The following is a 25,592-nucleotide window of genomic DNA, read 5'->3' on the forward strand; positions in this document are numbered from 1 at the left end:
CGTTTATTTAGACTTCGTTCAACGAATTGCATGAAATTTTACATCTATCATTACTGTACAGTATCCACGTTATGATGTAAGGCATCTTGATTCTATCGCATACTTATCCGTGGAAAATCAAGTCGTCACTATTATGACAACACTGGATTAACCACTTATGCTGTAAGATGATTCCAACGAGCTTGGCACTGATAATGTCTCAAGTATCTACCAACGACGCGATCATGCGGTGACGATGCTCGGGAATTTCGATGACTAAAAACTCTATCACAAAGAAAGACAAGTCTCAATCCTATCCTTCGTTGTTTGGGCAGAACAAACAATTTACTAGGCCTCGAAGGAATTCATTCAAGACTATGTGAACACCACTCCCGGGGGCGAAGTCTCGCTCACATAGCAATGACCCAATGGTATTGGTGGCCATACATGCCAAAGGATGTTAAACATTTGTCCGAGAAGTGTGTGTCTTGTCAAACACATGATATATGATATGGGTCAATTTCCCGCGACGAAGCGTCATCCAATCCATAAACCTTGGTCATTTCCGAAATGGGGCCTTGACATTGTTGGTTTATTTTCGACAGCCCCTGACGTGTTCGTTTCTGGCTCGTTACAACAAATTATTTTACTAAATGAGCGGACAAAATTAACAAGTTGAACGAAAAACTTGAGTTCTAATGTTATAATTTTGTTTCCATCGCAACGTTACTATCACTACAACAAAATCTGGCGAAATTATCACGTTTAATTTCGTCAGTCTAAGTTGAACGCTTTTACGCTCACTTAGTCGTTTCTATCGCTCCGACAAAATCTGACGAAATTACCACGTTTAATTTTGTTAGTCTAAGTTGAACGTTTTTTCGTTCGCTCAGTCATTACTATCGCTACAACAAAATCTGGCAAAATTACCCGCGTTTAATTTCGTCAGTCTAAGTTGAACGCTTTTTCGCTCGCTTAGTCGTTCGTTACTATCACTACAACAAAATCTGACGAAATTACCACGTTTAATTTCGGCAGTTTAAGTTGAACGTTGTTACGCTCGCTTAGTCGTATTATCATTACGATAAAATCTGACGAACTTACCACATTTAATTTCGTCAGTCTAAATTGAACGATTTTACGCTCGCTTAGTCGGTTACTCGCGCTATGTCAACATTTGATGAAGTTACCCCGTTTCGTTTCGTCAGTTCTGCGTCGAAACATTTTTTTGCTCAATCTAATTTTGCAAGCTTAAAGTTAATATTGGGGGCGTTTCATTCTATTTCATGTCATCTATATAAATCAACAACATTGTCAGTTTTACACAGGTATATTATCAGACATCACAACTATATTCAATTGCCAAAACATACTTTATTTTTATTTTTCATCAAAAGAAGTTTTAGCTCTATGGTATTACATTCACACAATTACCTAATCAATTGTCTCTGTCAATTGTCTTACGGTTGTTCGATTAAATCTTCATTTTCTTCTTCCGAAATCTGCATTCGCGGCGCTTTAGCTTTCGGTTAACTATTTTCCGCAGTCATTCTTTTTTCTAAGGAATTATGCTGATCTTTCTACGAAAAATTTTCCGAGCGAAATTTTTTGTCAGCGTCATTATTTTTTCTAAGGCATTCTGCCGATTTTTCTACAAGAAATTTACCAAGTGAAATTTTTGACAGCTTCATTATTTTTTCTAAGGCATTAAGCCGAACTTTCTGAGCAAAACTTTCCAAGGCTTGTACAACCGTTTCTTTTTGTGCGGCAAAAATTCGCATTACGTCAACTTTCTAAGCGACAACTTTCTCCAGCTTATTTATTTTTTACAAGGCATTGAGATTTTTTCGTTTGAAACTTTTTTCGCAAATTTTTCGTCAATATCCATTTTCTTCATCTTCTTCGGCAGCCCAAATCCAATTTTGATCGAAACCCAACAATTTGAACTTAATAACCTAGCAGATCCAATTTGAAACTAATCAATCCTGACCTAGATTATGTCGGTAAATCTTTAGTTGCATATCCAATTCGAAATTACCGATATCTCACAGTAGAGAGAAATTCCAGTAGACCTAGTTGTAAAACTAGGCTCTGCTATTTCGTCCAACTAGACACAAGCTTCCAAGTCAAGATTCCCTCGCTCAGCCTCTCTGTCCTTCTCACTACGGTCTCGACTCCCATGCCTTCCCTCTCTCTATTCTCTCTCCGTTCTCTTTCCTTATCTCTGTTTCCACCACTTTTATCCATGTCACCATCACAAGCTCTGAATTCATACGCCTGGTTCTCTCGCATTCTTCTCTAAATTTTGATTCACTAGGACGCTTTCTTCCAACTTGGTATGCAGCAGCCATGGTTTTGGTTCCTCCAACCTTACGTTCCTGTTCATCATCTGCAAAATAGGATAACACAGCTAGTAAAATATTGGTGTAGAAATTTGAACTATTTGCCACACCCCAAATTTATACTCATCCACAATCTGGCATATGAACATTAGTGATCCACCTATTTTGAATAGAAGCTTCATCCTCATCGTTTTAGAAGGGCAATGGCAAATTGGCAATGATGGTGCCAAGAAGAATAACACCTCCAGTTATGACCGCAAGAGTAAGAGATGCATTGGATCCAAACCTAAGTGCTTTGGAAATCATTGGACCACAGAAAATGAGGACATCCCTGTAAATTGTTGGAATAACGGAATGGCCAATGCCATAATCAAGTGAGACCTATATTTATTATTCAAGATTGCTTTCCATGTCTGGATGCTCTCCATAATTAATCTTTTTACTTCCAACAAATCATTGAGCTCTTCAACAATGTTATCTGTGCCACGAACAAATTGGAGCTCTACTTTTGCTTCCTTAATTTCCGACGCGATCTTTAAACTAGGCTCAAGAGGAAGAAAACCCTTTAATTAACAAAGGCAGGGACAACAAGAGAATAACTGTTCCAACTCCAGCTCCCCCTATCACTTATCTTGTTTTCACGCTTGTTACTTCGGATATGATTGTTATTTCGATTATCTTCGCAACTTTTTTTTTCCCGAGGCCTTTCTGTGCTTGTGGTTACTGTTTTTTGATCAGTTATCATCACGTTCCATCTGTTCATATATTCTTTCGCTTTTTCCCATTCTTGCATTGGTTTTTTGTTATCCAAACCAATTTAAGGTGGGAGACTCACTTATAAGCCTTATCTAATCCAAACTCTTATCTAATCCGAATTCTTATCTATTTAATTCGTTTTTAATTTTTTTTTCTGTTATTACTAAACTGCCCCTACGTTTAATTTTCAAAGTATCGATATTCCGTTGGCATGGATTCAAATATTATTACATGCCCATTACAATTTTAACAAATTTTTTTACGTGCATATTTTATTTTTTTTTGTCGTGCATTTTCAGCCATCTTTATATATAACTACAACGTTTATCGTTAGTTTGACATTATTTCGTTCCGATAATTAACGATTTTTTTTCATATCAATTTTCCAATTATTTCTTTTTCGCTACGACACTTGTTATACATTTGCTCATTTTTTATTTCTTCTTTGCCATTGAACTTTTTCTTGACAAAAAGAGATGTTAATTATCGAACGTCCTTTGGTAGGAAGTTATTTATTAGTTTATCTAAAAGCCCAATTTGTAATACCATGGATCAATGTACATGCCAAGATTGTCTTGAGCTGAACCTTAGCCACATGATTAATCTACTTTGATTTATGTATTATTTCTTAAAAGAGAAATTATCGGTTTTATAGTCTATCACAATTACTCAAGCTACAAGATTACTTGAGCTACAAGGACTCTCTACTCTACCTATATAAATACCAAACTTGATCCCGTTTGAGACTTAATCTCATTGATAAATTTAGATGCGTAGGCAACCGCAATGTACAGTCTCATAATTCCCCCGATCACCATCATTTTTCTAAATTACTTTTCTACGTTCTTCATCTCTTTTATCAACACTTGATGTTTTGATCATATTTGGTCAAAACAGAAGTGTATACAAACTCTTTCTTCATAGGGAATTAGGCTGCATACTATCACGCTAGTCTTAGGTTATGTTAATTTTAATGCACCAATACAAAAAGATTTAGAAAACATCTTAATGAGATTTTTTTTATAATTGTTTTCCTTTGTATTATTATTTACTTATGTCCATAGTTCTTTGAATTATGTATAGGCTAAGAGAATTGGTTTAGAGATAGATTTATCTAGGCTGTCCTTCATTCATTATATCTTTAGGAGGACCGGAAAAAAAATAATAAAAATAATAAATTAGATATGGGTATTGCTCATGTGCTCTGCCATGTTAAAGGCTTACGTAAGAAAATGCATGCATGTTTTAACCATATTCTTATCACATTATGGTGTTAAGTGTTTGCGTCGATGAGTCTACAGGAAACACATTTTCCTTAAGTGGTACTTGGTAGGTGGTATGAATTAGATTTTGATTAGTACTTCAGCAGTATCACACATTTTCCTTTTCCTTATCAAGATTCCACAAAAGTTCACATGGTCTTTTCGATTGTATTGTTTTCGTGCACTATACTCCCAAGTAGAGTAGGATGTCTCTGCTAGAGCATTTTAGTAGCTCCCTAAGTCCAAGATCTCTGAAGTGGATGATGCCTCATTAATAAATCAATGGAGCACTCATCGTAGGAATCACCGTACGTTGAATTTTGATTGTTTTTTTGGTGTTATGGGTAATCAATTAGCATTTTGGCAAATTTTCTATAACAAGTGAATTATTTTGGCATCTCTGATATGTTTGTAGTATAAAAGCTCCTACATGTCAGGCACTACATCTTTGTGCCTAGGAGGATTATATTGAGCTGAAGAGCTTTTGGTGGAAATGAAGTCGACAAAACAGTTAAATTAGGCATAGCATCTCAGTTGCAATTGCTTATGTGTTTTGCAAGCATGGACTAATGGATATATATCCTCTAAGTTATTCAAGAAAGCTAGCTGAATGGATGAAGCCTTGATGACATGGGAGGTGGGGATGGATCAGAAAATTACAGCCTTTGTTAACATGTTAACAGATCTACACAACAATAATCGTCGCTCATATCCATAGTAGCTTAATTGTTTGCAACTTAGGAGTGATGTAGAGGCTATGAAGAAAATGTTTATGAGTTGTAGCAAGCGAGGGTATGCCAGATATGTATGTAAGACCTTGATAGAGCTCCTATCAAGGCCAAACCTATTGCTACAGAGCTATTGAGGGAAATGCTTCTTAGAGGAGTCAAGCCATTTGGTGGGACATACATTCTCATGAAACTAGCATAGTAGTTTTGGACTTTACCTTTGTTTTAGAGTTCACAGTAAAATCGTGTTACCTGCTCGCGGTTGCTCATGATAGAGAAAACGCTTGGCAAGACATCAAAATTGAAAATTATTTATCTATAATTTGTTGTACTTGCCGTGTATCATAATTTTTTTTTTAATTATCTTAATTTTTTTCCTTCTTTTCCAAACATCTTACTTGATGGTGTTCTTAGGAAGTTCTTTACCATATTTAGCATATAGCAAAGCTTTGTACCGTGAATATTTTTGCAAGTAAAAGTGTAGAATAACTAAGAACAAAGTTGAAAACGAATAGTGGGATCTTTTAGGAAATTAATAGTACAATTCATTTTTTATCAAAGGGTAAAAACCAAAAACAAAATTCATATTTATGCATTCCAACCTTGATAAAAAGGTTTTGCCTATCACGTGCATCACACATGCCCGTTTGCTAGTATATATGTGTGTGTGTGTGTTTTGTAGCGAAAAAAAAAACAGTTTTATTTCACTCAAAATTACTGAACTATCCTTCGAGAGTCGACTACACAAGCATCATGTATATTTCGTGGAAAAGAAACGTTTGTGGCGCTAGGAATGGACTACCCAGCCTAGATAGCCCAAGGTGTAACTAAACCAAATGCTTCAAATATATGGACTCCATCAGTCTAGCCCAAGAAGATTTGAAAAATAGTTTTGAATTTTTGTTTTATTGGCAAGCCTGTTTTAAATGAGATCAGTAACTCTGTAACTCTTTGATGCTGGCAGAGTTCGAGCCTCATACCTCTGGTATTTGTGTCAAGCCAATTACCCAAGTGTCGTTTTTGAGTTAATCCCGATTTTGAAAATCATTTGACTTTGCCACCCATTATTTCAATTTTCTATTGGTATTTCGCATGATTCTAACATTGTTGTTATGAAATGGTTGTTGGGATTTGTATAAGAGAAATGCTAGTGAGCTATAGGGGGTAGTTCCATGATACTTTGGTAAAAGACATAATATTTGACTTGAAAACCTTTTTTTTTCTTTCGTTTCTCTTTTCCCTCAACATAGAAACATAAGATTCCTTAACCAAAAAACAAAACAAAGTTATCCTCTTCTTCTCCATATTTTCTCTTTTATTGATCTTATCCTTTTCACACAAACTAAAAAATACTACCCAACTTCAAGTTCAAGGATGAAGTTTTCATTACTTGTACTTAAATCAAAGTGCAAACTGGTCCATTAGCAAATAAAGATAAGCAACACTAACACAAATGTAATTAATAATAGACAGTAATTGAAGATAAAACGAATAAATTTTAAACAAGTCTCCAAAGGACTGCATTTAAAGGTAATTTCCATTAGAGATTTGAAATTTCAAACCCTTTTAGAAGAAACCCACTTATTTTTATCTGATTAAGGAGAAAAAACTCATGCAATTGGAAGAAAAAGTCCATTTTAATTGGAGTTATAGAAGGTTTATTTTGCAACGTTATTGTCTTGGTACCATAGTTCGTGATTTCAACGGAATTTTTGAAATTCCGTCGAATATTTCAGTTTTTGAGAAATTCAGAATTCCAGATCAAGAGTCGAAAAAACCTGAATTTCGAAATGTACTTGGAATATAACGGAACAAGAGCTGGAATTTCTGTTTTTGGATTTGTCGGAATTCCGGAGATTCCGAAATCTTGAACTATGCTTGATACTCATCTTGGATAAGGAGTATAGAATACATAAAAAGGAACAATGGAAATTAAGGGGAACGAAAATGATGGTGAGGTGTTCCACACAAATTAAGGAGGAAGAAAACTATATTTTTTTTTTTTTTGTCCATTTTCCAATTTCACCCTTGTGTTAAGTAACTGATTGTGGGTTATTCTTTTATGGCTTTTAGAGAGGTATAATGGCGTTAGCATTTCTCTTTGTATAAACCTCCCAAAATTAAGCATTTGAATTTGAGGTTGCCAAATTTATTTCAGTCTTAACAAAAATGATGAATACGAAGGATGAAGAAGAAAGATAAAGAATTCATAGAAAAGTACCTATATTGAGGTTTCATTAGACTATGTTTTTTCGGGCATCATTGATGAGAAAATGGTCGAAGAAGTTTAGGAGAACATGGAGCAAAACAACCATAAAAATTGAAGCGACAAACAAAAATAGAAAATCTATCAACAAAGCTTATGCTAATATAATAAAGACCAAAATATGGGGTTATACAAATTTAGTATTTATTTATTCTCTTTTGTTAAATTTAGTAAACTCAAATTCAATCCTTAAGTTTGGGGTTATCCAAACCCCTCCAACTATTTCATATGGGTAAACATGGAAATATGGTAGAAATCAACGTTTGGGCCACGAGTAACAAAAAACTGGTTGAGTGTGTTGCAAACTCAGATGATTTTCAAAAGGTATTAGTTGCCAGAGAATGGGCTTGAAGCCCAGTGTTTCAATTTAATTACGGAAAAAAGACACAGTTTTTTCTAATTATATCAGAAGCCCATCCGGTCCATTTGTTGGCAATATTACACAATTGTCCCTTAAACAGAAATCAAACTAGACAAATATGCAACATTCATGTTGTAGTCAACAACATATGCAAATTTCAAAACCCTAATTCCCCAAATTAAACCTAAATTTTGAAACCCAAATCCTACTTCTTCAAATTAAACCCAAATTTTGAAACCCAAGTTCCCCAAATTAAACCCTAGTTTCCTCAAATTAAACCCAAATTTCGAAATGAAGAACCCTAATGAAGAAAAAAGAAAAGATTCAAACGATAATGTGCAAGCAAACACAAGATCTACTAAAAAAAGAGAACAAGATGGCAAAATGTTAGATACCAAATTTCATTGATAGTTTCACAATTTTGATATATTAGGATTTTCATTTTATGAAAAATTGGTTAAAGTGTGTTGAATGTATTCACTACAATATGAGTGTTGCATCGAATATACTTAGATTTTACCTCTTTTGTGTGTGTAGTAAAGCGAGAAGCTGGTTTTGAAGATATTATCTATTCGTAGCCAAATCAAATGTTTCTCTGTGTGGCGTAGGTGGTGACGATGGCTGTTACGGAGACTGGAGTCTTGATCTTCTTGTCGCAAGGAAGGTTGGCAATAAAATTTATGTGTGTTGATTTCATATTGGTAGCTGGTACTCCTGGTAGTATTAGTTTATTCTCCCTTGCCAAGTTGTAATATTTTTTTCCAGCACTCCATTGAAGATTTGAAACCTTGATTTTTTTTTTCATGTTAGATTCTGGATATCGAGAAGCTTCCTAGATTTCCACAGTCTCTCATTCTTGAGGGTGGAAGTATCCATGTAGATGGAGAAAGTAGCTTATTGTTATGTGTAAAAGTACATGACGTTACATACTTCTTTTTATTGGTATGCATCTGTAGCCAAAGACTCCTAATTTTGCTTGTTAAAACTATTCACTGAACATCCCAAGTTTTTGCAAGAAAAAAATTCTGATTGTCTAAGAGTTTATATAATGACATCAATGCAAAGTTAAAATGGCCCAGTGCTGCCTGAAGACTCTGCCTAACAAATTTACCTTTTTATGGGTTATTAGCACGACACCCTAACATATATATTACTCCCTCTTGATATAATAGGTAATTTTCTTATTTTAGTTATGTTCGCTCCTTTTATTGTTTAATGGTTTTTACTTATTGATTACAACTTTCTTCTGCTAGTGAAGAAAGTGATAAGCTGGAAGGATGCTAGTTCTTGCAAGGCCGCACAGGGAAAAGTGGATCCGGAGGCTAGAAATGGCATATTAGGCAAGGCTCAACAGGAAAGGCGGTTTTGTGTTGTTTTGTTGATTTATACTCTTGAGTTTATCACATTTGAAGTTGTACTTAACATGTTTCTTATCTGACAGGTGTTGAATCGCTTAATCTAACTAATGTGCACAGTGTTTCATGATGTTGTAAATAGGAAGGAGACCTTGCATGTTGTGTTGGATTCAGTTTTATGATTCTCTTTTCCTTCTTTTGAAAAATTCCTTTCATGTTGAACTTATTGACTAAATGTATATGAGCTAAATTTCCGTGACCTCCCTTTCTCTCCTTCAATCTGAAAAAAGGTAGAACTTCCTTGATTTTTTTTTCTTGGTTACTCTTGTTGCCAGGGAAATTGGCAAAGCCCCGGCAGTTGCATAATTCACATTGGGGAATGATGTGTCCTGCAGAGACACCTGAGGGACATGTAACTCTTCTATATATGTGTTTGTTTTGATTGTTTGCAATGGAGATTGCAAACTGTTAATGCTCGTGGGTATTTTCTGTATGGTACTCCAAGCATGTGGTCTGGTGAAAAATCTTGCCTTGATGGTTTACATAACAGTAGGATCAGCAGCAAATCCAATTTTGGAATTTTTAGAAGAGTGGAGTACTGAAAATTTTGAGGTAATTCCTAAAATTCTTCGAGTGCTGAATTAATTTCTCAATTCATATTCACTTTCGACTGGATGTAAGGAGCATCTATATTTCTTAATGTATGTATTTCAATTTTTTCTCTTTTTGTAGGAAATTTCTCCTGCAGTTATTCCTCAAGCTACCAAAATTTTTGTCAATGGTTGCTGGGTTGGCATTCATCGTAATCCTGAGTTTTTGGTCAAGACCCTGAGACAGCTGAGGAGACAGGTTTGTATGCCTAATATATTTGTTTCTGTTTTGTTAGCATGAAGGAACACATGTAACTTTCATCAGTCTAGGGTCGTTTTTATTCGTTCTCTCTTTTGCAGTAAAAAACGAAGTATGCTCATCCCCAGCTAAACTGACCCGATTCATTTTTCGATATACAGACCATAGAAGTATTTCCTAATGGAAAATGGAACGGACATGGGTTTAGAAACCCGAATCGGGTTCTGGTCAGATTTGAATCGACCCTGTACTGGCAATATCCAAACAAACTATATATTTCATTTCCAGAGGTTGTGGCTATATTTTAACGTATGACCTTTATTAAAAGAGCACTTCTTCAGTGCGCGAGATGTATGGTGCGCAGAGGATATAGACCTTTGGATCAGTACTTCTGCCGTCCAATACACACGCACCCCGTGGTATGAGTGGCCCAGATTTGCCAGCACACCATACGACCTGCGCAGGGTAGATTTAGCCTTATTAAAATGTTATTGTAAGACATTCATTTAGTATATTTTTCTTCATCATATTTATATTTAATTAAAGGCTTCTGAAATCAAAATTTTCTCCCTTTTTCAATGGATACCAATCAAAATATCGAGTTGCCGGTACCGATGTTTAAAATGGACCAGATCCAACCAGTTTCACCAGGACCCGCATCCGAATGGGTCAGTGATGGTAAGATCTGACGTGGATCCAGATCAGATTGAAGATATATTGTTCACATGGATATGTATAGATCTGAACCAGACCTGATCCATTTCCACCTCTTCCAGCGCCTAACTAGTATCCATAGGATCTTGTTAACTTGATCATAATGAGGTCCTTTGGTGAATTTTTGTTATCTTACAGCTACTGATTTTTTCTGTTTCATTCTCTTAACCATACCTTATTGTTGTTACTAGGTATCACCCGTGCCTACGGCACGTTTTGCTATGAGGTGCTTATTATGTTGTTTGTGGTTGTTTGTGGCTGTTTGTGGCATTCATCTTGGTATACATACCCAAGTATTTTCAAATGTGTGACTTATGTGGGAATTTCTAGTCATTTTATTTTGAAGTGGTTGTTTATAGTAGGAAACAAAATGACGTCAAAGAATCAACATACCTAAGATACGTCAACCATTCGTGCACAATTATTCCTGCACACCTTGGTCGATGCATTTTTACAGTTCTCTGTTGGTCCATGGTGACTATAATTTGAAAGAATAGAATTTTAAACAATAGACATGTAAGCATAATTAATAGCCTAATATTCAAAACAAAAACATTTTATAACGATAACGAAATATGCATAAATGATAGCCTACATACAACTTGGTATTCATGCAGAAAAAAAATAAAAGTAAGAGATTTAGAGTTTAGACAATATTAGTCTTCCAAGCTTAGAATGAATTTAAGCAGTAAAACCAATCACTTACTTCAAACAAATACCAATGCCATCATAGCTTTCAATTGTTGCCTTACAATGTTATCTCTTTGGTTGCACAACTATTTTATTGTGTATCCATTTGCCAAAAGGTTTCTCGAGAAATTTTTTTTTGTAAAACTTTTATGTAACAAAGAGTGGCCTAAATTCCTATTTGACACAACAATGTAAGCAAAGAAGTAGTAAAATAATCATGGAAAGTTTAGGGGAAAATATCGAAGCCATTACAACAATGTAAGCAGAGAAATAAAAGAAATGCACTGAAGTGCAGCAACGAAATAAATTAGCTGGTCAAGGGCTTTGACCTTTGAACCGTGGCAGGTTAGACGAAATGCAAAAGATTCTAAGCGGGCAACATGTGTGTGATGATCTGCTCAACAACAACTGAACTATATGCTGAGATTAGTTTTGGAAACAATTCATTAAGAACAAAAAATTTGGACTTCTCCATCTACTAAACACTTAAAGTAATCTACTTATTTACCTGAGCTATTAAAACGCCATTTGTTTGATCTACTTTCTACTCTACTTACCTATGTTCAATAATAAAATTCTACTCTACTTACCTATGTTCAATAATAAAATTTTGTTTAACCCTTGCTAACTATAGAACTAATCCTTTTTATATGCCTCATTAACACAACACTACTCAAGAAAACCACACAAAAAGCATGATTCCAAGCAACCAACTCAATCAAGCATTTTCTGAGATAGTTGTCCTACAATTACTTGGAATAACAACATCAAAGATTGAATATTGGTTTTACCACAATTTTCTCTGAACTCACAAAACCACCCTACCAACTAAAATAGGACTGGTAGAGTGTCAGTTGAATTTAATACATGAATATCACTGAATACCAAGTAACACGGAGGATAGGAAAAAACAGTCTACATGTTAAATCCATCTTGCACGGACGCGGACACAGACGCGATGACTCAGTTATATCTTTAAAAGGTAGGACATGGACGTGGCAAAGGACACTGAACTTAATTAATATTTATAATTTTATTTTATATAAATTGAACATTAAAAATTAAATTAAATGTATCAACATTCATAAATTCAAAACTATTAAAGATAAATAGCCATAAAATTAAGTTTAATATTTCCTAATCAAACTTTAAAAACATGTTATAAGTCTTAACAAAACCAAAAATGAAAAAATTGAGTTTTTTTTAATATTATTTTGATTTTTTATTTATTTTTTTGGGTCGAAATCCGCATCTTGACCGCGTCCTGACTGTGTCTTGACCCACGTCCGGTTTAGTTAACCGTGCTGACCGCTTCCGACGTGCATCCATGCCACGTCCGCATCTGACGCGGACACAACCCATTGGTAGGTGCGTCCATGCTTTAGAGTGTGAAATTGAAGAAAATCCTTGATGATCAACGAAAAACGCAACAATGTAATGTGCGGGAAAAAAAGTGTTATGGAAAGGATAACATAGTATTTGAAGAGATGATACATGGGAGAAACTTAGAAGAAAATATAGAGGGTGAGAGATGTCTTTCTCAAGAATTGAGGGAACCCTGCGAAAAGTTTAGGATTGCACACTCAATTAAAATGAAATTGCATTCATGAAAGGTTCTCAAATTTAACATTAAATAAGATCATCATAAAATTCATCTATTACTAACCATTCAATTAAGGTTACCTAATTCAAGAATATTTGCTCTGTCACCTAGTTGTTGCACATATGAGAGAGAGACAGATTGGTGAGTCAGAATGGCTCTCTAGAAAGTAGACACTCCCAAACTTATATCTCAAATTCGAGGCAATACAAATGCACCTATGGATATAGAATCCAACGAAATTAAAGCACTTGAAAACTTTAACTATTATAGCTATATAATAATAATAATAATAATAATAATAATAATAATAATAATAATAATAAATAAATAAATAAATAATAATAGAATTCATGGCATGTGATGGAAAATTAGAGCATTTATACAAATATCTGCAATTAAGGTGCAAAAGATGAACAACCACTTCTTATGCATAAATTTTTCAGCAACTCTCCCTATTATAAGTACAATAACCCTCTCTCTATCACCCATTCTGAACTGCATGTTTCTTACATTTAGCAACCACTAACACCCAATATGAGTCTACTCTTCAAAATGGTCCAAAGCAAAGTTTTGATCCCTTCATAAGCAATACCCAAAGAAAGTTTTTTTTTATAGAACACCTTATCACCTGCCCATTGCAATTCCTCACTATTTTCACTCCCCGAGACTTTAATTTAATCCATCAAGACCTAGAAACAAATAATTGTGATAATAAAATATGAAAATACTTCATCGATTGCAAAGGGTTGTTGTCACAAAAAGCAAAACACAACATTAAATATGTAAAATGCAAGTCCATAGATAATTGTAGGTATTTTTATAAGCTGAAAATTTTCACACGGGCTATTTTTTTTTTTTTTTTTTTTTGTTGAGATCTTGATTTCCAAAAACAAATTGCAAGTTTAACTTGGTTCTTGTTCATATTGTTTGAGTACTCGCTTCTTGCCAGATATCTGTAGTAGGTGGTACTTGTGAGTACTGGTTGAACCGCACTCCCTGTCATTGAGAGACACCACTAACCGATCAAGCTTGATTCTTTAATGGATTTATTGGTATCCTTGAACAACATAACCTACATGAGAAGGTGAGCGCTCCATTTGTACAACCCAAGGAACATTCTTTCTTTTTAACTTTGCCCTACACTTACTTGGTTGCCTCTTCATTCGAATTTGCCCATTGCTTTGGTGCTCTCTCTGGCCAGTCCTTCGCTTTAGATGACTAACATCATCATAACAGTTGATTCACAACCACCACTAAACAGTTGGTGACTTTCATAAATTGAAGGCCCTTTATAAACTTAGCTGAAACATGTAAACCACAAAAGGGTTACGTAGGTATGGTACTCAATCCAAATGACACACAACAAACACGTACACTAAAAAGACATATTTATGTATGCACCATGGGATAAGTGCTATTCCTCAATTTGACAACTGACATGCCCCACATCCGCCCAAAGTATCAAGAGCTTGTAAATTTTCATATGTTTGCATTAACTACCCCCAAAAACTCTAAATGTTGGAGTAAAATTAGAAATCCATATCCTACTACACACATAGAATAAAATTCCACAACCTCGAGATAATGACCAAGTTCTAATGAGGGCTGAACGGTGGCATAGAAGCCTTGAGACCGCTGCAGTGCCTGATTCGCCTCGGGATTATTTAGGCATTCCTTGTTTGCACATTAACTACTTATGCCACATTACCTTACTTCCTTAACCCAAAATTAATAGCCACTCTAAATTAATTCTCGAGCCACGTGTCATTGCATTCATTGTATCTTCTCAAACAGTAGCTTAACCCACCCCTTTGTCAATCCACTCATCCAATCTAGTTTTTGCAAGTGGTTCATCAATTTGTAATATTTTTCTTAAAAGGAAAAAGGAATACCTTATGTGAACAAAATGATTTCGTTGCATAATAGAAAATAACAAAAATATATTGGTTATTCAAACAGACGATACTTTTCATTAAAATAGCAGGCAAACAACAATAACTTCATAGAAATATGGGTTTACCAAATGCCTATTTGTGTCATCGATTCTCCCCATTTACAGAGCCATGCTATATTACAAAGCAAATCTGGCATTTGCATACCACCTAATGAAAACTTGAGCAAGCACCACTTTCTGACCAAACATCTTTTTCAAGGTACTGCTTACCATTACAACGGGCTGCAAAAGAATACAAAGAACCGAACTTACGAAAATACATATTGAGTAGAGCACTAACACTATTCGAAGAACCAAACATGGGTGCATGAAAGCATGTATGAAACCCCCACCTTCACCTTTAAATTTGAGATAAGAAGCGCAGCATGCGAGCATCAACTGCAAGTAGAAGAAAGCTCTTGCATTCCAATGGTCCTTAAAACTTTTGACTGCGTTAGTAGCCAATAGAACAAAGCTCTTGTAATCCAACGGTCCTTGAATTTTTTGACTGCGTTAGTAGCCAATTTACCATCTCCCGCCGAAAACAAATATACTTGGATGATGCTTCTGTGCTAGAATTAGTTAGCATCACCTCAGCTACCACTCGTTCTCATCTGCAAATGGAATGTGCTATATTTTATGTATTCAACTACCAGGCCATGGTCATCTTCTTGTTTCTTAAACATCCAAGAAAGAAATGTCTGAAAAAGAGGAAATCAACTAAGGAAGTCAATGCACATTTTCTTTAAAACCAACTTCAACACCTAGTAATTTACATAAAGATTTTTTCAAAAGCAAACAAAGACGTAAGACATTCATACATTCAAGCATCCAAGGATGATCTTCGTTTATGTAACTTGGACTCCTCGTTACAACAACTTCCACAAAGTGAACGTTCATTCTCTATGGAAAGCACCCCATAGCAAAGTCTCATTCACGATTTATAACTCCTTGACAATATTTTTTGTACTATAGACAACACTGAGACACCGCCTAGTGCTCAATAATGAGTAGTATTTCTCTAGAAAACATTCATCCTAAGGCTCATATAACCATGTAACATGCTACAGTTGTCGCGCAATGTCTCACTCACCTTTTCTTCACCAGCGGGAAGGCAGCACACCTGCAACTCAAACACCAACCACGACATAATCAATATGTTAAGTTTTATTATAAGTTCAATATGATAATGAATCGTCAGTAATGTGTTGAGTTTATTATGGTTTCCTGAATCAACCAAGTAGTTTCCAAAGATAAATATTTTTGGAACTAAGTCTCCCTAAACCACCAGAGGAGATGAAACAAAGACGCAAGTACACGTACCAAGGAATCATATTCATATACCCAGGCCATAAACTTCTTATAAATACGACCATGCAATATAGTGACTATGCTATATATCCCCAATTTCGTCTTAGTAAATTCATGACAAATGCAAGACAAAAGCTTCCACTATTGACCTAAACAACATATATACTTGTATTTCCACTTTAACCATAAACAAAATTAAAACACACACACACAATCTTCACATAAAGCTTTTGCAAAAGTCATAAGCGCGGTTTCGTGTTCCGTCTTACAAGTTCTATTTCTCTACATCATATCTATAATAGCAGTTGAACTTGCTCCCTCCACATTTTTTGGAAATGCAAATCAGCTCTGGGAATCCAATCAAATCTCTTCTTGAATTTATTATTCCACTATCATAACCCTGCCATGCTCCACATCAACAAAATATTGTGATAGCAAAATCTAGCTTCAAGGCATATTGACAAACCCACAATGCATGAGGAAGAAAAAGTCCCTATCAAATAAATCTTGGTCCAAGGGTATGCCACGTGATGATCCATACAACGATTGTTCAGAGGGTTCAAAACAATTTCATAAGCTCACAATTTTAAAAGGTTCTTGACACGTGGAAGCTAATGAATTATTATACATGACTAAGAACATATCAGAATTTCTGACAGCGCTTATGTTGTCTATATGGCCTTTGAAAGATACCAAACATGATTTGATATATAATTAAGTTTGAGAAGACCGACCATATGATTGATAAAATTGATTGTTATGGAATCTGTAGCCTCTACAGCAAGGGCTAAAGCTAGCGTCAACTGAACCCACCATGAGAACAATTATTATGTGGCGTCAAGGATCATTCACTCTTACCATAACAACATAACAATTAACCAAATCTCAACATTAGATGTCAAAAAAGGAAACTAAACAAATCGAAAAGAACACCGACGTCGTGTTAGCATATTGACCAAGTTTCTTTTATGCCCAACGTCTTGTTGTTCTCTCATTCAGGTTCTCACTATCATATTGTCTAAATTGAACCTAATAGTGCAACAGTGAACCATAGTACTTTTGGGAGCTATAGTAGATAAGCTTGTAGGGCATGTGTAGCCTAATTTGGGAGCTAAAGTAGATAAGCTTGTAGTCTAGATATGGTGTTCCTATATGGTGTGTCAGTGTGTGTGCTTCACAGTTCATGATGCTTCTGTAATTACAATTGTGCAAATTACGATTGGTATTTTGATTGTGCAAATGCTTGTTAAAAGGGAAAAGGAAAAGGAAAATAATAAATAAATAATAATAATAAAAAGGACAAAACTAAAATTTCAACTCAAGTGACAAAGCAACCTAAAATATAAATGCATATTAGGACATGAAAACTAAAGTGGCCTAGACACCAATCTATTAAGGGATAGAAAAGAATCTAACCTGGTTTAGAAGGAAGTCTTGTGCGAAGTTCCCGTCCAACTTGTACTTGACAATCAACCAATTCAACTGCTTCCCATTTCAGTCAATCCTAACATTGTAGATAGACACTACAAAAATACATCAAAAGTTAAGGATGGTTTTAGAAATAAAATGGTATGACAAATTGAGTACGCCGGAAAAAATAATAATAATAACAAAATGAAGACGGAAACAGCTTTAAAAAAACAAATTCAAAAGTTGTACCTTCTGGGGATGGCTACAGCAAGAAGCTTTGTGCAAAGTGTTGGGGAGAGATCGAGACTGCCGAGCCGGGGTTTTATACTGCTAGAGTTGAGAGAGCCAATTTCTACCCGTGGAGAGTTGGGGGTTTAATTGAATGTATTAAACTCTTAATTAGTAACGGAAGGAAACAGTCACTGGTGCTCTAACTATCTTTAATAAGTATGGGGGAGGGAGTAACGGCTGTACTAATGGTGTCTTCAATAATCCGATTAATTTTTCGGTGAAGGAAAATGAAACTGGCCGAGGTAGTAGTGGGTGGATTCAATGAGTCGTGGGTTATTTAGGAAATAGACGATTAAAAAGGAAAAGTTTAACCGCAAAACTTATGCCCCACACAATAAGCTGGGTTATTGATTGAGCTGTTCAGGCCCTAAGCCCACGTCAAACTCACATTAATGTAACACAATAATTAGACTAACGTATTTGAATAATACATTAAAATATACTATAAATATACCATTAAGTAATAGCATGAATATTGATATAAACATTAAATCCTTAATTAGAATATTGACGGGTTATACCATTGCTTTATTATTTATTAATTTGATATATTTAGTATGGAATAGGCATAAATGTGCATTAAATCAATAATTAAAGCTCCATAGAGATCCACACAGATCCCAACACACACCTAACTCAGATCCCCATACGATTCCAACCACTCTTTGTCTATCCATTTTGTTTTATTATAATAGATGGCAATTGTACGTTACCTAGAAACTGCATTTCTTCACTTGAAGTTATCACTGCATTAAAGGAGTATGCATACATGATAAGATGCAAAACACAGTCAAATGATAAGTTGCAAATTTATTTGTAGCTTTTGCATCATGATGTTGGGTGAGTCGTGGATATTGGGCTATTTTTTTTCTTCTTATTTATAGGTTGATGTCAATACAAAAGTTGGAGTCATCCGAGATATCCGTTTAAAGGAATTGCGACTGTATACGGATTATGGTCGCTGGCTCGCTGCAGTCGCCCATTATTTATTGTGGAGAAACAAAGACTGCTGAGTGCTGATAAAGAAAAAAGATATCATGGCCTTACAGCAACGGGTCTGTATTGTTCAAAGGTTCTTTGATGTTTTCAATCATTAAATACGTCTTTCACAATTTAAACCATGTTTCATTTTTTCTAGGAGTCTGCTGAGGAGGGTGGATGGCATGAGCTTGTAGAAAAGGGATACATTGAGTATGTAGATACAGAAGAAGAGGAGACAACCATGATCTCCGTGACCATTAATGTTAGTAATGAATTTTCAAGGCATCTCCCTTTGTTATTTTATGATGATAACGATTTTTGTGATGTCTTTTGTGACTTTCTTTTTTCCAATTCTTTTTCCTTTAAGTTCCTATTTAAAAGAAAAAGACCTGGCATGCTAGGAGTCTCTAATCTGCTTGTGCTTCCAAGAAAATGAAGTCACCATGATCTACTTGAGCAGTCTTAATTATTAAGTATGTTTTTCAGGATCTCGTACAAGCTAGGCTAAAGCCAGAGGAAGCATATTCCGAAACTTACACGCATTGTGAAATCCATCCGTCGTTAATATTGGGTGTATGTGCTTCCATCATCCCCTTTCCTGACCATAACCAGGTTAGTTCTTCTATTATGTGAAAACATGGTCAACTGCTACTTCCTGTTGTCTCTATCTTATACCTTCTCCTGGTACAACACAGTCCCCACGTAACACGTACCAGTCAGCTATGGGAAAGCAAGCAATGGGAATTTATGTCACCAATTATCAGCTTAGAATGGTAAGCACATGGGTTTTTTATATTTGTATTTATTAGCATTTTGTAAACTGCTTACCTGTACCATTTTCGTTAAGGTCTACCTACTATTTTCCATGTTCAGGATACACTGGCATACGTTCTCTACTATCCGCAGAAGCCTCTTGTTACTACTCGTGCTATGGAGCACTTGCACTTCAGGCAGCTGCCTGCTGGTAGTGTAAGTATTTGACTAATTTATTTTGTTTTAATTTCTTGCAAGACCTCCGTTCTAAGGACTTCTTATTTATTTATTATTTTCATGTCATAGAATGCTATTGTTGCTATTGCCTGCTATTCTGGATATAATCAAGAAGACTGTCATAATATGAATCAGTCTTCGATTGACCGTGGATTCTCCCGTTCATTATTTTTCCGTTCCTACAGGTAATCAAGCTATCCCAAGTCGCTTTGTTTTGTTTGGAAATTTATAAGTATCCTTCATTCTTCATTATCAATTTTTTTTTCTCTCTATAGAGACGAGGAGAAGAAGATGGGAACTTTGGTCAAAGAAGATTTTGGTCGGCCGAATAGAGAAAATACTATGGTGAGTGGTGTTAAATTATTTTAATAATTGTTCGTTTGTTTCGTTTTGTTTGTTTGTTTTTTTTGTTTTTGTTTTTGTTATTTTATACTAACACAACCATATTAAGCAAGGCTCAACAGGAAAGGCGCATTCTAGTGGATTTACTTTCATTCATAAGAATTATGTTTCCCTCCATGATCGGTAGGTAGATTTCTATTAGAGGCATACCAAATACCTCTCCTAGGAGACGTTACTAGTAATCTTGTGATAGTCAAGTGATCTAATGGCCCATGTCAGAGATGCAAGCTGGTTAGACATTCAATGGTGGCGTTACTATGTGCTTTAGAGCTGACCAGTCCTAATTTTGAATTTCAGCAGGTTGCTAAACAATTGGTGCTTCATCATTGCTAGGGTACTAGAGATTACTAGGACTGGTTGCTAGACAGATGGTGTGGTGTTGATTTTTGGTTTCTGAAGGAAGTAATATGCATACTTAGTGAACGACATGTCTTATTCCTGTTTTTTTTTTTTTATGAACATATTGTTTCTTTATGAATACATTGGCGTTTGTAGCATTTGAGTGGGAACTTGCAAGAATGAAATTGGTGCAGGAAAGAATGTAATGTTGGGATACCTGAAACAATTATTATAAGAAATATATTTTTTTAAATAAAGAACTAATACCCGACGAATAAAAATTGTCTAGTAGCAAACTACCCAACAGCCAATAACATTTGCCAACTGTCGAAATACCCAACGGTCAGTAGCAGCTGGCATATCCGACAGCTAGTGACAGCTGGTCTAACCGACGGTTCATAACAGCAGAACCATCTGACGGTTTTTACTAGCAGGAATATCCAACTGTTAGTAGTAGCTGGCATATCTGACGGCTATTGACAACTGGTCTACCCGACGGTTCGTAACAGCAAAACTATCCGATAGTTTTTAACAGCAACAATGTCCGTCGGCAAAGATCATCAACCCCGACGGCCTGTTTTGACCAATAATAACCATCGGAAGCCTATGCCGACCGAGCATTTTCTGACGGTCTTGCGGCAGTTTTGGCCTGTCGGGTAATACCTTTCGCGATAGCCATAGTTAGTCGGGTAAAGTTGTTCTTTTTGTAGTGTAAAACTCCTAATAATTTAACTCCAAACAATCTATGGTGAACCTCACTTCTAATCTTTTGAAGATTTACCACTATACTAAAACACCAAATGGCGCTGTCGTCATGGATTAAAGGAGCAAAGATGAGTGGTTGAGCATCTAAGAATAGAAACATCCTTCTCATCCTTTTCACTTCTTGTTTTTATTTTTGTTGATTTATTTCGTTATTTTTCATCACTGACTTATTTTTTTGCAATACCAGGTTCAACAATCAATAGATGGAGAGGAGTTGAACCTGTCGACGGAAGACGACGCAACTAGGTTAGAGCCAGCAGGCAACCGCGTGCGCGTCTGCACCCACCATGGTGTGCGACCACCTGTACACGTCAGCACACCAGCGTCTAGTTTTTTCCAGTTTCATATGTTTTCCATGTTGAGTTGATTAGAGCCTGAATTTTGTAATAAAATAGGATAAATTAGTGGAATTTGTTTGTAATAGTTATAGATAAAAAGAAAAACAAAAAAAATAGGAAAAATGGTTTTTGATTAATTTTTGTGGATGAACATGAGTTGAAACTTGGTTTAAGTTGTAAATTTACCAAGAGATTAGAGTTTTCATTGCCTTGGGAAGTTTAAGTGTGCGAGGCAAGTCGTGAATCATCGCTCGCACATTTTGAATCAACTTGGTAATCAACACTCTAAGTCCATTCAACTTTAGTTAATCTAGATAATCAATCTAAACTAGTTAATCTATTAGATTAGTTTAGTAATAAGTTACTTTTAAGTTTTGGTCCCTTGAAGGCAAAATTGTTTAATTAAAAAGGCCGGATTGTGGACCTTTCGTTTAAGTAGACTTTAATTGTAACCTAAAATAGGGAAAAGCTCGAACGGTTGGGCCTGATTCTCATATCACACGCCAACCAATGTTGCCTACTCCTCAAGCAACGTGTAAGCACGGGTTGAGAGGTAACTTCTAAACCTCCTCGAAGCCCATGTAAGAGGATATTTTGTGTATTCAAGCATGCTTACGTGATTGTTTGAAATTTAATTTCTGCACTGCAATTTACATTCACGCATAAGGCTGAACCCGAGCCACATAACAACTATTAGGAAGTCATTCCCCAATGTAGATAAATTGGACGTTGCTTGATTCTTGAAGCCCTAGACCAAGAAAATAAATTAAAATCAATCAACTAGAGCCCAAAGTAGTCACGCTCCTCCAGAAAATGACAAAAATATAACCACGATGATTTAGAGTAATAAGTTACCAAATTCCGGTGGACCAACTACCTTCCTCACTCCCCTTCCCCAGATTCATCGCGAGTGAGATTCTTGGTAGCACACTACTTGGTGAAATGACTGCCTACTCTTCTGAGACGTATAGTAGAGCCATCCTAGTCTCGCGCTCAATTGTTCGGTTGAACAGGGCATAATAAATTATAGACTAAGCAAATATTTTCAAAAATAATAATAATAAAAAAATTCTACTGTTTGTGCATCATCACTAATTGAGCATTCATGTCCTATCAATATGCATCACAACTGTCATGGAATTACAATGCAAACCCATAACCGTGTTCTTTTTGTGGTAGTCCTTATCACTGGTTTTCCCATTGTCCATCATATACCGAATTTGAATCTACTACGAGAAATCCTTACGATTACGAACTTCAATTTTCAAACATTCCTAGTACCCCATACACATAAGAGTTTTCTAGTCATACTGACAATTCATGGAATTCCATTACAAATAGTCAACCACCATTCATATATCCACCTGGTCAGTCAGAGTATGATTTCACCCAAAACCCATTACCATTCACATCACCATCCATATCAAATTCATATTTCACTACACCATCCATCACAGACAAACTCTACCAGGAAATGGCCAAGCAAACTATACTAATTCAGGAAATAGCAACTACCTTATGTTTTCTCCAATCTGATTCAAAATATGCCACATCTGAGACTAATATTCTTCCACCCAATCTAGAACCCATCCAACAAGATAAACTAGGTGTTACTATAACAAAACAATTTGCTAAAGCTCTTCCTGATATTTATTACTAATTAAATCCCCACCAGCCTCCAGCTGACTATCGTGAGAATTCCAGATCTTATAACGGCGAATATATGCTTGAAGTTACAGTTTCTCTCACATGCCTTATTACATCATTACCCATAAATGAGAAAACTCTGGTATAAGAAACTCAAGACTATGTATTGGACTAGACACATTTGGAAAATGGCATTGAGAAATTTTATTTATGAAGATCTAGGCAGAAAGAACAAAGAAAATAAAGTGCGTGGAAAAGAGAGAATAAAATCTATGATGGAAAGTGGATCCCAATTCAGTTTGGTCATTAAAGACCTATCGATGGAACAAATTTGTGACATATTTACTATTATAGATATGAACCACAATCTTGTGGAAACGCCAAAATTAGATGAAAAATTCTCTGAGTCTTCAAGATCATGTGAAGAAGCACCACCCAACCATCACCATCCCAAATTAACACCTCTTGAAATCCAACCTCTATTCATAAAAAAATCCACCGATTTCTGAGGACTGCACTATGAAACCATTTCAAAGAAACCTTAAATTCACACTTAAGCCAATTGCCTTTGAGATCATTCATAATTTTCTAAACCGTCCCAGTAAATAGACTTTGCCCAATATACAAACACAAGAGTCCATCATTTCAGTAGTTGAGAAACCTGATATGTCCTATCCTATTCCCTATCATTTGTTCCTCATGAAAGATAGATACTACCAACTTCTCACTTTTTTGGACAATTCAAACATAATGAGTTATTGCATAAGTTTCATGATGGGTTGCACAAGCATTCTCTTATCATTCTGCATATTACACTCCACATACATCATCTCATTCTGTTTGGAGGTGTATGCTTTTATCTATTTTTATGGATTGATCATCAGCTGTTTAGATTATTAGTTTATAGCGAGCATAAAACTTACTCACGTAAGAGAGCATGTCGTCCTATCTAGTCGTGCGAGCTGAAGCTACAAGTGACGTGAATGAAGTTAGAGCACTAAAAACTTTTTCATGATCATCCCATCTACGAGGACTGAATCCTCTTTTCCGATGTATTATTTTCCCATTCCATTCCATCTTTTGCTTTAAAGGGAACACATCAATAAGCTAGGTAACCTGACCCTCCATTTGGAGTGTGTGGTTGTAAGTGTCGGAGTCTTAGTCCACATATATCTAGCATATTCTTTGTAAAACATTTTTCCTTTTCTTTTCTTACATTTCTTTTAAAACATATCCATTTGGAGTATACAATTTTCCTTTTCTTTATTTTACATTTCTTTAAAAAAAATAGTGGTTCTGTTAATGCTAAATTCTCGATACATCAATAGTTATGTGATTTTTCAAAAACAAAACGGGCAATAAATTTTACACAGACCAACCCCTAGAACAACGCAATCTAGGGGCGGTTTGGGATTAGTTTTGCTTACTAAGGGTCGCTTATATCACCTGAGCTATTTGCCCGGGTCAAGGGTCAAGACATTCCATGTCTTGCGCAGTAAATCCCCCAACTCGTGTAATTGAAGCTCTGTCTGTCTAGATTGGGTTTGCCATAGAGCCGGCACGAAAGTTGCCTGAGATTTCCCGTTATGATTTGTTTTTCATCATAGCTTTTTGAGTACAAGTTTCTTAAAACATCTCTCCATGGTTTTCAAGACTAGAGGATATAAAAATGAAAGTTATACGTCCCAGAGCAACCAAAATGATACCGGATTCACGTATAATTTTATCTTATTGTCAAAACCTCTATATGGTTAGAGATATATTTTGCTTGGGAAAAAAAAACAAAAAAACGAGGCATCTCCAAATGAGAATTAAACAAATAGAGTAACCCAAAGTGATACTATTCTCTGTTTAATTTTATATTTTGCCTCCACATCCCTATTTTGTCTAGAGAATTTGACGTTAAAAAACTCAAACTTGTACAAATTTTCAAATTTTCCCCTTTCTTTTAAAAAAATATTTTCCCCTTCTCAATCTCTCTCTTTCTAAAAACTTTTCAAAAACTTTTAAAAATATTTTCTGTAACGAACAAAACCCTCCACCTAGCAAGACTAGATGGATAAGTTTCAATGATTGTGTGCAAGCACTTCCTAGAGAGCTGCAATGAAGATATGAACACATACCGAAAATCATTCCTGGTTTAGGTAAGAGTTCATACGCACGTAAAGAGACGAGCTATGAGAGAAGGCTGGTGCTCGAAATGTCAAACACCAACTTGTCCCGGTCTTTAACCTCATAATAATTATGTTTATAAAGTCTACACGTGTTATCCTCCAGTGC

General features: G+C 35.6%; 1 long non-coding RNA gene and 1 pseudogene across 4 annotated transcripts; one reads left to right on the forward strand and one right to left on the reverse strand.

Annotated features, from left to right (window-relative positions):
- Nucleotides 1–8,230: 8,230 nt before the first annotated feature.
- On the forward strand, nucleotides 8,231–21,934 carry LOC147492428 (DNA-directed RNA polymerase II subunit RPB2-like; annotated as a pseudogene). Its single transcript, XR_015199248.1, has 12 exons — nucleotides 8,231–8,358; nucleotides 8,505–8,636; nucleotides 8,953–9,661; nucleotides 9,782–9,898; nucleotides 18,735–18,905; nucleotides 18,989–19,093; nucleotides 19,318–19,443; nucleotides 19,527–19,604; nucleotides 19,705–19,800; nucleotides 19,891–20,006; nucleotides 20,097–20,166; nucleotides 21,515–21,934. The product of XR_015199248.1 is annotated as a DNA-directed RNA polymerase II subunit RPB2-like (transcript).
- Nucleotides 14,849–18,330, reverse strand: LOC147492429 (uncharacterized). Of its 3 annotated transcripts, XR_015198527.1 has the most exons (5): nucleotides 17,809–18,326; nucleotides 17,566–17,672; nucleotides 15,932–15,961; nucleotides 15,192–15,539; nucleotides 14,849–15,081 (listed from the first exon to the last, which is right to left on the reverse strand). It is a non-coding gene; the product is annotated as an uncharacterized LOC147492429 (long non-coding RNA). The 3 variants fall into 3 exon arrangements; XR_015198528.1 differs by having other exon boundaries at nucleotides 14,849–15,539; nucleotides 15,660–15,961; nucleotides 17,809–18,330; XR_015198526.1 differs by having other exon boundaries at nucleotides 14,849–15,539; nucleotides 17,809–18,320.
- Nucleotides 21,935–25,592: the final 3,658 nt, after the last annotated feature.

Source organism: Coptis chinensis, chromosome 6 (assembly GCF_015680905.1).
Source record: "Coptis chinensis isolate HL-2020 chromosome 6, ASM1568090v1, whole genome shotgun sequence".
NCBI lineage: Eukaryota > Viridiplantae > Streptophyta > Magnoliopsida > Ranunculales > Ranunculaceae > Coptis > Coptis chinensis.